The sequence below is a fragment of the Rhinopithecus roxellana genome, chromosome 5 (genome assembly GCF_007565055.1).
Source record: "Rhinopithecus roxellana isolate Shanxi Qingling chromosome 5, ASM756505v1, whole genome shotgun sequence".
Classification (NCBI taxonomy): domain Eukaryota; kingdom Metazoa; phylum Chordata; class Mammalia; order Primates; family Cercopithecidae; genus Rhinopithecus; species Rhinopithecus roxellana.
In genome coordinates this window covers 175,843,327-175,857,922 of record NC_044553.1, presented here as the reverse complement: position 1 = coordinate 175,857,922, position 14,596 = coordinate 175,843,327, and the positions used below count along the sequence as shown (strand labels likewise).

The window sequence follows — 14,596 nt, the reverse complement described above, 5'->3', positions numbered from 1 at the left end:
GGGAGGCAGAGGTTGCAGTGAGCCGAGATGGTGCCATTGCACTCCAGCCTGGGCAACAAGAGAGAAATTCTGTCTCAAAATAAATAAATAAATAAATAAATAAATAAATAAGGTAATATAAAATTAAAATTAAAAGTAAAAAAAATAAAGCTCTTGATAGAGTACAAGGGACAATAAACTTATTAACTGCAAATTGGAACAATTATTCAAGTAAGAAAATATATAATCTATAAATTAAATGATTTAAAAAATTATCTACTTTGAAGCAAAGACAAGAACCACATGATTATCTCAATAGATGCAGAAAAGGCTTTTGACAAAATTCAACAGCCCTTCATGCTAAAAACGCTCAATAAATTCGGTATTGATGGAACGTACCTCAAAATAATAAGAGCTATTTATGACAAACCCACAGCTAATATCATTCTGAATGGGCAACAACTGGAAAAATTCCCTTTGAAAACTGGCACAAGACAGGGATGCCCTCTCTCACCACTCCTATTCAACATAGTGTTGGAAGTTCTGGCTAGGGCAATCAGGCAAGAGAAAGAAATCAAGGGTATCCAGTTAGGAAAAGAAGAAGTCAAATTGTCCCTGTTTGCAGATGACATGATTGTATATTTAGAAAACCCCATCGTCTCAGCCCAAAATCTCCTTAAGCTGATAAGCAACTTCAGCAAAGTCTCAGGATACAAAATTAATGTGCAAAAATCACAAGCATTCTTATAAACCAGTAACAGACAAGCAGAGAGCCAAATCAGGAATGAACTTCCATTCACAATTGCTTCAAAGAGAATAAAATACCTAGGAATCCAGCTTACAAGGGATGTAAAGGACCTCTTCAAGGAGAACTACAAACCACTGCTCAGTGAAATCAAAGAGGACACAAACAAATGGAAGAACATACCATGCTCATGGATAGGAAGAATCAATATCGTGAAAATGACCATACTGCCCAAGGTTATTTATAGATTCAATGCCATCCCCATCAAGCTACCAATGAGTTTCTTCACAGAATTGGAAAAAACTGCTTTAAAGTTCATATGGAACCAAAAAAGAGCCCGCATTGCCAAGACAATCCTAAGTCAAAAGGACAAAGCTGGAGGCGTCACGCTACCTGACTTCAAACTATACTACAAGGCTACAGTAACCAAAACAGCATGGTACTGGTACCAAAACAGAGCTATAGACCAATGGAACAGAACAGAGTCCTCAGAAATAATACCACACATCTACAGCCATCTGATCTTTGACAAACCTGAGAGAAACAAGAAATGGGGAAAGGAATCCCTATTTAATAAATGGTGCTGGGAAAATTGGCTAGCCATAAGTAGAAAGCTGAAACTGGATCCTTTCCTTACCCCTTATACGAAGATTAATTCAAGATGGATTAGAGACTTAAATGTTAGACCTAATACCATAAAAACCCTAGAAGAAAATCTAGGTAGTACCATTCAGGACATAGGCATGGGCAAGGACTTCATGTCTAAAACACCAAAAGCAATGGCAGCAAAAGCCAAAATTGACAAATGGGATCTAATTAAACTAAAGAGCTTTTGCACAGCAAAAGAAACTACCATCAGAGTGAACAGGCAACCTACAGAATGGGAGAAAATTTTTGCAACCTACTCATCTGACAAAGGGCTAATATCCAGAATCTACAAAGAACTCAAACAAATATACAAGAAAAAAACAAACAACCCCATCAAAAAGTGGGCAAAGGATATGAACAGACATTTCTCAAAAGAAGACATTCATACAGCCAACAGACACATGAAAAAATGCTCATCATCACTCGCCATCAGAGAAATGCAAATCAAAACCACAATGAGATATCATCTCACACCAGTTAGAATGGCAATCATTAAAAAGTCAGGAAACAACAGGTGTTGGAGAGGATGTGGAGAAATAGGAACACTTTTACACTGTTGGTGGGATTGTAAACTAGTTCAACCATTATGGAAAACAGTATGGCAATTCCTCAAGGATCTAGAACTAGATGTACCATATGACCCAGCCATCCCACTACTGGGTATATACCCAAAGGATTATAAATTATTCTACTACAAAGACACATGCACACGTATGTTTATTGCGGCACTATTCACAATAGCAAAGACTTGGAATCAACCCAAATGTCCATCAGTGACAGTCTGGATTAAGAAAATGTGGCACATATACAGCATGGAATACTATGCAGCCATAAAAAAGGATGAGTTTGCGTCCTTTGTAGGGACATGGATGCAGCTGGTAACCATCATTCTTAGCAAACTATCACAAGAAGAGAAAACCAAACACCGCATGTTCTCACTCATAGGTGGGAACTGAACAATGAGATCACTTGGACTCGGGAAGGGGAACATCACACACTGGGGCCTATCATGGGGAGGGGGGAGGAGGGAGGGATTGCATTGGGGAGTTATACCTGATATGAATGATGAATTGATGGGTGCTGACGAGTTGATGGGTGCAGCACACCAACATGGCATAAGTATACATATGTAACAAACCTGCATGTTATGCACATGTACCCTAGAACTTAAAGTATAATAAAAAAAAGGGAAAAAAAAATTATCTACTTTGAAATCAATAAGTTCTGCTCATCAGAGACCACCTAAAGAATGATACAAGGCAAAATACAATTTATAAAAAAGTTAAGATATAAATAGAGTAAATTCATAAATATCTCCTATGAGTCAATGAAAATAAAAGGAATTATGTGAAAAAAGGATTTATATATAGTGCCTATTGAAAAGAAAATAAGGAAATTGTGGTATTTTAACAAAATGAAATTCTGTATATAACATTAAGAGAAAATAAACTATAGTAACATAAATCAACAGATATTTTCAACAACACATTGTTGAAAAGAGAACATGTTCAAGGACTTCATACACTATATAGAGCTCAAAAAATAAGAAAATATGAAAAACTTGTTTTTTGAGAATATATGTACATATGATAGAATTAAAACTATAAAAAATAAGGCACAGGCTAATCATACCAACCCGATTAGTAGTTATTTCATGAGTTTTGGAGAGTTGGAAGGTGAAACAATTAGAAAAAAGACATGTAGATTAACAGTACCGGTGATACTGAAAGAGGAGGAAGGAAGAAACCAGTCAGGCAGGCAATTAGGGTGGCTCCTTGGCAAAAGTCCTTCCAACAAAGAACAGCTTAAAAATCAAGCTGCAGGCCTCAGATAAGAAAGAGCACGTGTCCTTGAACTGAAAGGCCTACTTTGTGAGCCCAGATGAACAAATTCCACTTCTCTTTTGGACACATTTCTCTCTCTTTGGTTCATCTTTGTCTTGCTTCCTCCATATTGGTCCTTACCTTTCACTCATTTTTTGTATGTCTGTCTCCTGTGATTGTGGGCCAAATCTTCATTTGCATAAAGTGTAATGTCCCATCAGTCCCTGATTGGTCCTGGGCCAAGGCCCTGGACCAAGCCTTCACTTCAACCCCTGACTATTCCTGGGCCAAGTTCCCAGGTCAAGCCTTCACCTCTGCCTCCAATTGATTCTTTTCACTATCATGTCTTTTTCTCAGTGCAGGCAGACCAGTCAGCGCACTCTTCCCCTGTCCCACTCCGTAAAAACCCCTGAACTTAGCCCTACAACTGGCAAGCCTCTTTTGGGAAGCCACTTTTTGCTGAGAGCATTTCTGTCACTTAATAAATTTGACTCTGCCTGACTCACTCTCTGGTGGCTGCCTGCCTTATTCTTCTTGGTCTTGGGACAAGAATCTGGAGTTTGCCAGTTGTGAGTGTAAACAAAATCAGGAGTGAAAAAGCTGCGGCAACATCCATTAATTTCACTTGTTGGTGTTTCCCAGGTTACTTCCAATATGTTCTTTTTCTTATTATACTTAACATTTATATAATTATATAAAATGATTAAATGAAATATGCTTTGGCTTCATATCATCCTTAGTTAAAATATCAAAGTACAATACACACAAAGGGCATAATTTATTTTTAATACTAGTAGAAGATTACTCAAAAATTTATATTTCAGATAATCTTTTAATAATGCCAAATGCCATATCTCATTGCCACTTTTGATATTTCAATTTAGATTGCCATTATTTTTATACCAAAATATGGCTGAGAAGAGCACTTTAAAGAGGAGCAATACCACTGTATTTTTTTTTTTTTTTAATTCTTTATATCAGTATCATCATTACATTGAGGCTTCAGTTTCTAAACAGGAATCATTGAAAACTACTCACCTACTATATAAGGCCAAATTTCAGTATTGTAGATAATGGAACCTATAGTCCATTGAAGCAGTCTTAGGAAGAGAAAAGAAGCATGATAAATTTCCACTGCAATTGTCTATCTTGTAGATCTCTCACTTTACTTTTATTTCATTTAAAATGTTAGTGTGGCCATGGATTCACCTGCTACTATCAATTAATGCATTGCTCATTTATAAAGTTATTGCCTTTCTTATTCCTTAGATAAAAAGATAACTATAAATAAGATCTTTAACAATTTATTTTTAATCCTCAGCAAATCATCTTGAGCATTCTACTCTGGAGACCATTGATACAGCAGGTCGAACTCTTTTATTTACCAGAATATTTTTACAATTTTATTTTTATTCAGCCTTCCTCTCTGCCTTCTTTTCATGTTTAAGAACTGAGGGTAAATATCAACTCGGTAGATGAACTTGTGTGATGACACTAAGTCAGGGTCTTCCAGTTTTGCTGTGATTTTCATAACACCTTGTTTACTTGTCATCACATTTCAAAATCCCAAATTATTCATGTATTTTTTATTTTTGCCCATACTTTGTCTTTCTAATCAGATTACACAATATGTGAAGACTAGAACCATGTTTAGTTTATCAACTTTTGTGTCCATAGGACCTAGGTCAATGTTTGCCACATGGAAAACATTTATTACCTATTTATTGGACATAAATGATTGAACAAAAACCTTATTCCCACTAGGAGGCCACTCAAATTTCTTAAATTAGCTAAATACTCAGTGACATAACACCTGGATTTTTAAAAAATGAAATTTGACCTTCTGTAATCCTTATGGTCTAAGTAAAATTTGTGATATAGATGAGAAATAACCCAATTTTCTTTAATTACAGCTAGTCTATGAAATTATTTATGGGGCAATTGTATATGCAATACCCTGTAGTTATCTTTAACAAAAAGCATACCACACTTTATATTTTTCAAGTAACCTTCTTTTTCTTTTTTTCTATAAGAATGCTTTATTAGGCAAAACCACATACTATGAAAATGCTTTAAAATGCAACAAGTTGTGAGGTAAAGACATGAAGAACAAGTGCATAGGGAGACATGGCTATCCCAGAACACGCTGTAAGTAAATAGAGAATCCCCATACGCCTACTATTAACAGAAGGATCTAGGCCACCTCCTCCTCAGCACACTCCTCAAACTCTACCTCCTCCTCAAGTGTGACACCTCGGTAGTACTCTTGGTACTCAAACACAAGGTTGTTCATGCTCTTCTTGGCCTCGGTGAACTCCATCTTATCCATGCCGTCACTCATATAGCAATGCAGGAAGGCTTTGCACCTGAACATGGCTATGAACTGCTCCGAGATGTGCCTGAACAGCCCCTGGATGGTCATGTTATTGCTGATGAAGGTATCAGACATTTTTAGCCCCTGTGGTGGGATGTCACAGACAGCTCTTTTCACGTCGTTGGGGGCCAATGAGCAAAGTAGATACTGTTTTTGTTTTGAACATTGAGCATTTGCTCATCCACCCCCCATATGGACATGTGGCCTCTGAAAATGGCAGGCACCGTTAGGTAGTGCCTATAAGGGGGATGGGGGGGGTCATAAGCAGCTATCATATTCTTGGCGTCAAAAATCAGCTGAGTGAGCTCAGCCGTGGTCAGGGTACTGCTGACTGCCCTGATTGGTGAGTGGGGCAAAGCCAGGCATGAAAAACTGCAGGTAGGAGAATAGGACGATGTTCATGACCAGCTTCTGCAGGTCAGCATTCAGCTGGCCTGGGAAGCGCAGGCAGGTGGTGAACCCATTTATGGTGGCAGATACCAGGTGGTTTAGGTCACTGTAGGTGGGTATGGGCAGCTTGAGGGTTCTGAAGCAGGTGTCATAGAAAGCTTCATTATCAATGCAAAATGTCTCATCTGCATTTGCTATGAGACTTAGAGGGTGGCATTGTGGGACTCTAACATGGTGTCTGACACCTTGGGTGAGAGCAGAATGCTGAGTGTGCTTATGTCCTATTTAAATGCTCTGAATAACTATGATGAATTTACCTGTATAATCAGAATTCAGATAGAAAATTAAGACAACTGCTTTGTTTTCAACAGAAAGAAAAGTAAAATAAATGAAAAAAGGGAAAAAGACGTTTTCAAACCACCTTTGAAATGTTCTTTGCTCTACGTCGAAATTCTTGTTTTGAGATTACTTAATGACTGATATTATTACGTTTCTTTTTCTTTCATTAATATTGCTATTGTATGTGGGTAAACATTGTCTTGCTATCATATTAAAGAGTTGATATAGATTACCAAGTATCTGCCTTCTATAAACACAGATTTGTATACATAGTGAGTATATATGGAAGTGTAATTGCTCAGGGAACTTGTTAATTATAATTTACTTTTTATGAAGAATTAAGATAAATGTATCGTATCTGTATTTACATCAAATACCTTGATATCTTTCACAACATTGGCATTATTGATTTCAAAACCAAACAATTGTTTGGGGGGTAGAGCATCTCCTGTATATTGTAATATGTTTGGTAGTATCACTGTGCCCTATCTGTCGGATGCCAGTAGTACTCTTACCCCAAAATGTGACAAGCCAAATTTTCACAGGTATTGCCAAATGTGCACTGTGGGGCACAATTGTCCCTAGGTGACAATAGGGGTGTTAATCTATATCTATATTTATATCTATCTCTGTGTATTCATCTATGTCTGTCTATATATTCATCCATTGGATAAAATTACAAATGGAGAAGCAGCTTACTTTCATTTATTTCTATTTTTAATTTATCTCTATTTCTTTACTGTGTTCTAATTAATTGTTGGTAAGTGGAGGTCAGCAAAAAGTAAAGTTAAATTCCTCATGTCACAAATTTGCTCAGGTTTACTCATCTAGGTATACACTAAAATAAGTTTTGAGCACTAACTCTACATAAGCCACCATTATAAGTTACAAAGATACTTTAAATATTACTAAGAAGTAGTTGTTCCAGTCCAGGAGTTTTTAACATAGTGCAATTGTTGCTATCACTTCTTTGCAGCACCAGTCAAGGTATATGTAGTCTAACAGAAAGATGAACATTTTAGACATATTTAGATCAATACATTTTTAACTTAGAATAAATGCCAGTATGTAGGGAAACTACCTGAGAAAATATAAAAATATAGCTTACTTTTTCTGAATATTCGTAATAAAGAATTTGAAAGTTAGACTCCTTGAATATTATCCATGTTGTAATTGTGTTTGCATTGCCTCTAAAATGTGGATAGGCTATTCTACATACTGTAAGGGCCACATGAGCAGAGACCACATCTGCAATGTAGTCTCAACATTTTAACTTCAAGATCTGAACCAGGCCTTATACATAGAATATCCTCAAAATTTCTTGAATGATTGAATGAATAGATGAGTGAATGAATAAATTAAAACAATATTCAACTTAAAAGAAGCCGAACTAGAAAAGAAAGGAATTCTTCTACAGCTCTTAGAAAATATAGTTAAAGATGTAATTTCCTGTGAAAATTATTGAAATTCAAACAATTTCAAATCCCCCCCAAAATGTTTTTTTATCTGAGAAAAGATTTTATAAAAACAGAATTAATGGAAAACAATTGGCAATTTTCTGTAAGTTTTATACAGCTATTTGACTTACACATGAAAGGCTCATAAATGATTTTTTAGTGTACTGTGATATAGTAATTTTCACAAATGAAATCGTTATTATAAAATGTCAGAATCTTTACTAATTTTGTAGTTTTATTATAATTGACTAATAATATTTCCCTCTTATTGTTTTACCCTTTTTAAAAATATAGTATTTTCATTTCCCAATTTTCATGGGGCTAAAAATATAAAATTCAGCCACTATATCATTCAAAGTCATCAGCTCTATCATCTTCAAAACCAAATTTTATACCAAATGATTAAAAATTTATTGTTGAATTAATTAATTCCATCCAAACAGAACTAAACTATGTTGAAATGAATTATTTCTTATGCTTCCTCATTCCTGGAAAATTTACATTAAGTAGATTTTTACTTCTTCTTACTACTTAAATTCCTTCCATTCTTCTCAGCTTCTATTTCAGCATACTCAGTTTATTAAGTTCAGCTTGAAATTAATATGTTAGATTGCTTAATTTGGATATTTCTTGCTTTTTTTCCTTGTACTTGAGCATATTCATGGTTCTTAGCTCTTCCACTGGGAAACACCAATCTAAGGTCTTATTATTTGAACATTGCAATATCGGTGCAATATTCCGGTCACTTTAGAAGTCAGTTTAAAACTGACTTCACATTGCAATCATTATATTTCAGTATTTCTGCATTATATTGTTCACTTTAGAAGTCCATTTACGACTTTTCCATTGAGAAAAATAAACTGTATTTTCAAGGAGTCAAATAGCCAAAAAGATAAAACAGCTATAGCGGAAAAGTAATGGAGATAAATAGTCCTTTACATGTTATTCTGTGTAAAAGTGTTCATTCAATTAATTAGAAAAAAAATCAATATTTACAACATATTAGGATATAGATACAATTTAACTGATTTTATTCCAAATTACCAAGTCTAAAAATATTGTCATTGTTGCAATTTACCACTAATGAAATAATACATTTTTTACTTTTTTTTTTTTTTTCTATTTTCCCCTTTCCTCCTTTCTTTTCTCTTTTTCTCTGAGTGTATTACCTCATGGGATCACATCCTATAGATATTTGCCACAAGAAAACACCCATTGTAAAGGACTGCTTCCTCTTGTTGCCTGCAGTTCCAACACATGTTGAGTCTGTCTGCAGTGTTAAAGCACTTTGTTAAAAAACATTTAGGACTTTCTTGTGGGCTTCAATAATTTCTTATATAAAAGACTTACTATATGGACCTGAAGAAATCAGAAAATGAAACAAATGCATTTAAACCACTTAGAGTCAGGTTCCTCCCAGTCTTATCACTATGGCATAAACCAATAGAAATTTATTTCTCACTCTCAAAATGTCTGATGCAATTCTTATGCCCTTCCTTGATTTAAAACTGGATAGTCTGGACCACTTGTGTCTTAAAGGCAGTGTTCCACTAGGAAATAGACAGGGATGAGACATGCACATATTACTTCAACTTAGAGGTAACTGGTCACAGTTAAGCCCATGGTTCCAAAACTTCTACAAAGATGACTGAAATACACAGCAATAGCATATCAAATATTTGGCTTGGACTGTCAGTGCCATATAGAGTTACCAAATTATGAATAAAATTTATATATTAGCAAATTTAAAATTGGTTTTAAACTGATAGTAAAGTAAAATAGCATTGTTTTAAAGAAAATATTGATCTCATTTGTATGTGTGTTTGTGTATGTAATACAAGGATGATACTATCATGATGTTTCTCAAAGTTCTTTGGGATCAAGGCTTCTTCAGCTTACTGCACACTTACCCTTATTACGTGACCAAAATCACCAAGATGGTAGAGAAAGGAACAAAGTAATAGAGAGAAAGGTATGAATGCCAACTAGATTTTAAGAAAATCTATTCAAACTGTTATATGACATTTCCTTTTCATCCCACTGTTCACTGTCTTGTCACATGACCAAATCGAGAAGCAAAGGGTTTTGCAAACATTGTTTTTTTTTTTTTTTTTTTTTTTTTTTTTTTTTTTTTTTTTTTTTTTTTTTTGAATGAGTAATTTTATTTCACGTTGGCCAAGATCTCCCTTATGTTGGCATTGCAAAGACACTGCACTTATCTGAGGTTAGAAAAAATGTTGTCTTAATAGCCCCCTTAACTGTTGTAACAAGGCAAATTACCATTTCCTGAAATGTCCAGAATATCAGAGTAGATAGTTATTTGTTAAGCAGTGAGTTATGAAACCCCACTTATAGAAGACAACAGCAACACAGGACCACTAAGTCCTAAATACACCAAAGAAAAACAAGTTTACAAATATTCAAACTGTCTGTCTTCTCTACCTCTAAAATGGTTTAACCACATCAAGTGAGAGTAACATGAGCCAATTAGAAAGGGAAATAGTAAACTGTGCTAGTGTCTGACATTCAGCTTCCATAGCACGTCTCACAGTTTTCGGCCATTTCAGCTAAGAGTTTTCTTATGACAGGCAAAAATAATGATTAAAATACCATTAGCTTTGCTGAGAAATGTGAAAAAAAAAAACCACAATGTCAAAAATATTTGAAACTAATTTTGTTTTTATAAATAAATAAAATGGTGTTTATCTTTTCTTAAAATTCTTGGTGTTAAAACATTCAAAGTTATGTCAACCTGTAAGAATAAAGGGTATTTAAGATAACATGTTTGGAAAACTGAACCACATTTTTAATTGCCAGCATTATGCTTTATTCTTGGTAGAATCATCCTTGTTTCTTCTTTTTACATCCCAATTATAAACCCTGGCCATATTGACTTCTGTGGTAGTAAATTGATCTCGAAGAAAGTCAAGGTCTTCCTCAAGGGAATCAAGATTCTTTGTGGCAGTCGATAAATTCTTTTCCAACAATGCCTGAGCTTCATCAATATCATATTCAAGCATTACATTAGCCCCCAACCACAGACACACTTTATCAGTAGGAGGAACTGAAGCTTTGCAATACAAGTTATCTGCCAGTAAGAATCTGGTCTCCATTGAGTTGGTGGACTCTTTTTCTTCTGCATGTATTTTAGAATTTCCAAAGTCTGTTTAATTTCAGGAATCTGACCTTTTAGCCTTCTTTTCTTTTGAGCAAGGTTGAGTTCCATAAACTTATACTTCTGGTACTGTTCATCCAGCTTCTTTAATACTGTATCTGCAGTCTCATTCCCAGGCTGTTTCATGAAGGAATCTACATCTTCCACAAACACGGCCTCAGGAATCCCCAGGTGGAGCCGCCGCCCATTCCCTGTGGCCATTTTCTCCTTTGCCACAACTGTCCTTAGCGGCCGCCATCTTGGGATGCGAGCGCGCGACTGCCTCCCGGGCCGCCGGCCGCCGGGATCGCAAACATTGTTAGCTATAATTTCTATAATTATGTAGAGGTAGAAACAGAAACATAGGAAAAAAGCAATCTCCATCACCATTAATCATAAAGTAGTAGAAAATGCAGGATCAAATTCTAAGAGGCAGGAAAATCAAGATATAAAGTTTTAATTTCTGAAAAGTGTGAAACTTATTATAAGATACTCATTAACAAAAAGAATTTTCATATACTATGCAAACAACTAAAGATGTTTATTCCCTGTATTTTCCTCTGTGAATGAACCTATGTTTTTCTTTGATTAAGCTGATAAGTGGTATACATACTTAGAATTCACTAATTATTTTCTCTTAATCTTGAAATTATCAATTTCATCTATGTTTGTATTTCGTTTTACTTCTGCATTTTATTTTCTGTACTTACTCTTTAAAATAGGGAAATACTTATATAATGCCAATCTTTCCTTTCATATATTTGTATAAATCTGTTTTTTGAAAATAGTACTACTTTTAAAATAACATTACTATTCAAAACCATTTGAATGTCAAGTTCTTCTTTTAAATAATGAATGAAATATTTTTAGTTGTTGTTAAAAGGTTACATTTCTGTAAGAGAATAAATAATGTTGGTTAGCATTCCTTTGTTTTACAAATATGTGACAGATTTATTACAGAAAATTCACGTAAAAACCTGCTATTTCTGTTATTATAGTTGAAATTATGACAGAAATCCTATTTTATTGCTTTATTTTCAAAGGACAATAGTCCAGAAAGTCATAAAATTTGTCAAAGTTGTAAAGTGACATGTGAATGTAGAAATTCTCTTGCCATTGCCTAGCACTTTTCTGAACCAATAAAAGACTTAAGCACAAAAACAATAGAGAAAACATAAATGATGATGACGGTAGTAAATACATGGAGCATTTAATTTCCATTAGGCACTGTGCTAAGCATGTAAAATCAATTATTTTAACACATTGCATACGGTGGGGAAATTAAGACTTCTGTTTTATGTATGTTATATTAAAGCATATATAAGTAATTTTTTTCAAATTCCACAACTAATAATCAAGAAAAAGTTGAATAAGTTTGAAGACCAGCTTAGAAAATATGGTGAGACCCCATCTCTATGAAAAATTAAAAAATTAGCCAGCTACTAAGCAGGGTGGGGCAGGAAGATCACTTGAGCCCAGGGAGTTCGAGCCAGCAGTGAGAAATGATTGCACCACTGCACTGCAGTCTAGGCAATAAAGTCTGACTCCCATCTCTAATGTGTATGTCTGAATAAGTTTCAGAACACAATGATACTATCTAAGAGACAATAAAAGACCAGAATATGAAATGCACATAAGTTGGGAAAATGGTTCAAAATGTGTACAGCAAACAAGTGTTTGAGTGTTTGTGCTTGTATACACATATGGTAAAACTTTTAATTTATTATTATTATTATTATTATTGTTTTCCAAGACAGAGTCTTGCTCTGTCACCCAGAGCTGGAGTGCAATGGTCCGATCTTGACTCCCTGCAACCTCAGTCTCCTGGGTTCAAGCAATTCTCCTACTTAACCTCCCGAGTACCTGGGATTACAGGCACGTGCCACCATGCCTGGCTAATTTTTGTATTTTTAGTAGAGATAGGGTTTCACCATGTTGGTCAGGCTGGTCTCAAGAACTTTTATTGTTAATATTCAAAAATATCATTAAGAATATAGAAAAGAATAATTACTTTGGAAAAAAAAGAATTGTATGACAAAAAGAGTGTGATATAAAACAGTTCTAACAAAAAGGTGAAGTTTACCAAATATGTGAAAAGTTTAATTCTCAGAGAAATAAAAGAGTAAAAATAAGTGAAATTTTAAAATGTTATTGTCATAAAAAAGTAAATAAAAATAAGATCTTAAAATGTTAAGACAGCAAAATGAAAATAAACAATAGTAATAGGTATGATCAGAGACTGGCAACTTCACATACTGCTGGAAGTAAACTGGCTGAACAAATCTAGTGACTACATACACCTTTGATTATTAATTTTGTATTCTAGGAATTTAATGTATATAACAACTAAACAGAAACAAAAAGATAATTTTAATTAACATGTTAATTATAATAATTATATATAATCTTTTACTTATTCAAAAACAAGCTAATAAAATTAAGCTTTATTTAAACAATTGATATATAGTATTTCACTTTACCTTTAATAATATGTAAAATGTTCTAAATCACAAGTGTTCTAAACCACATATTAATATAAAAAGATAATCTTTCAGTTAAGATATCAAAGTAAGCCATGTGATTCACACACCACTGGCTAAGTCATAAACAACTAAATGATAGCTAGACATGGAGATAGACATAGATATAGTTAGATAGATAGATATCTAAAGGTTTCTTTTCTTTAAAAATGAATCTAGTCCATGGACGCTGAATATATGCTATGGTTTATCCTCCTACCAGATGAATCACAAAAAACACATAATATAAATATATGTCAGAAGAAAAGTAGGCTGCATATGCAAGTAAAAAACATACCTTCCAAGAAAAATAGAGTTCCTAGAAAATAATTTAAGATGCACACTATTAGTAATTGTCCCTTGCATTCAATGATTGAAACATTGTTAATATTACTTATTACAATTTTTTAAAATAAGTTATGTATTTCCATAAATATTTCCATTGTATATCTCTATATCCTGCAACTGACTGTATAAAATATATACACATTTTATGTGTAGTTATGTGGGAATGTATACATACATGTACATACATATGCTCTAGTTTGACTTTCTTTTTATCTCCATAGTGCAGCCCTCATCAAGTATGCTTGATATTCTTTTCAAATAATTCTTTTTTTTTTAACTTAAATATATCATGGCTCCTCATATGTTTCAGTATGTCTTTGTCTTTATTCGTGAAAACCTGTGAGTTGTAGCCAGCTTCAGTAACAAACACCTATATCTGGTTCCCCTTTTCTTCCTATGCAAAAGGGAAACATCTCAGCCCTATTACAGTTAGAGCTAATTCATTTTTCTCTGGACAAGGAAATGTATTGGAAGTGCTGCATGTCTTTTGGAGGGTAAAACTATAAAACCCCCTGTGAATAATCCAGTTCCTTTCTTCTCCATCTTTCATAAATATGGAGACCATATGTGATAGCTGAACTATTATCAACATAACATGCACAGTATGTAATGCTATGGCACTACTTTCTTTGCCAGCTGTCCTAGAATTGCAGTCACGTTTAATTATTTTTAAACATTCACATTAATAGAAAGTCAAGCTCTGTCAAAATTATCTTACCAATGTTCCTTACGTTTCCCCTCCTTTCTCTTCCAGAGTTACTAATCAGATTATTGAAATTATTACTTGCTTTCCAGTAGACTCCTCACTATTCAATTCTTG

At 34.2% G+C, this 14,596-nt stretch overlaps 2 pseudogenes across 1 annotated transcript; both read right to left on the bottom strand.

Moving 5' to 3' along the window:
* Window positions 1-5,389: 5,389 nt before the first annotated feature.
* Window positions 5,390-8,820, bottom strand: LOC104654084 (annotated as a pseudogene).
* Window positions 8,821-10,564: 1,744 nt separating this feature from the next.
* On the bottom strand, window positions 10,565-11,168 carry LOC115897626 (annotated as a pseudogene). Its single transcript, XR_004057381.1, has one exon. The product of XR_004057381.1 is annotated as a prefoldin subunit 3 pseudogene (transcript).
* Between the last annotated feature and the right edge of the window lie 3,428 nt (window positions 11,169-14,596).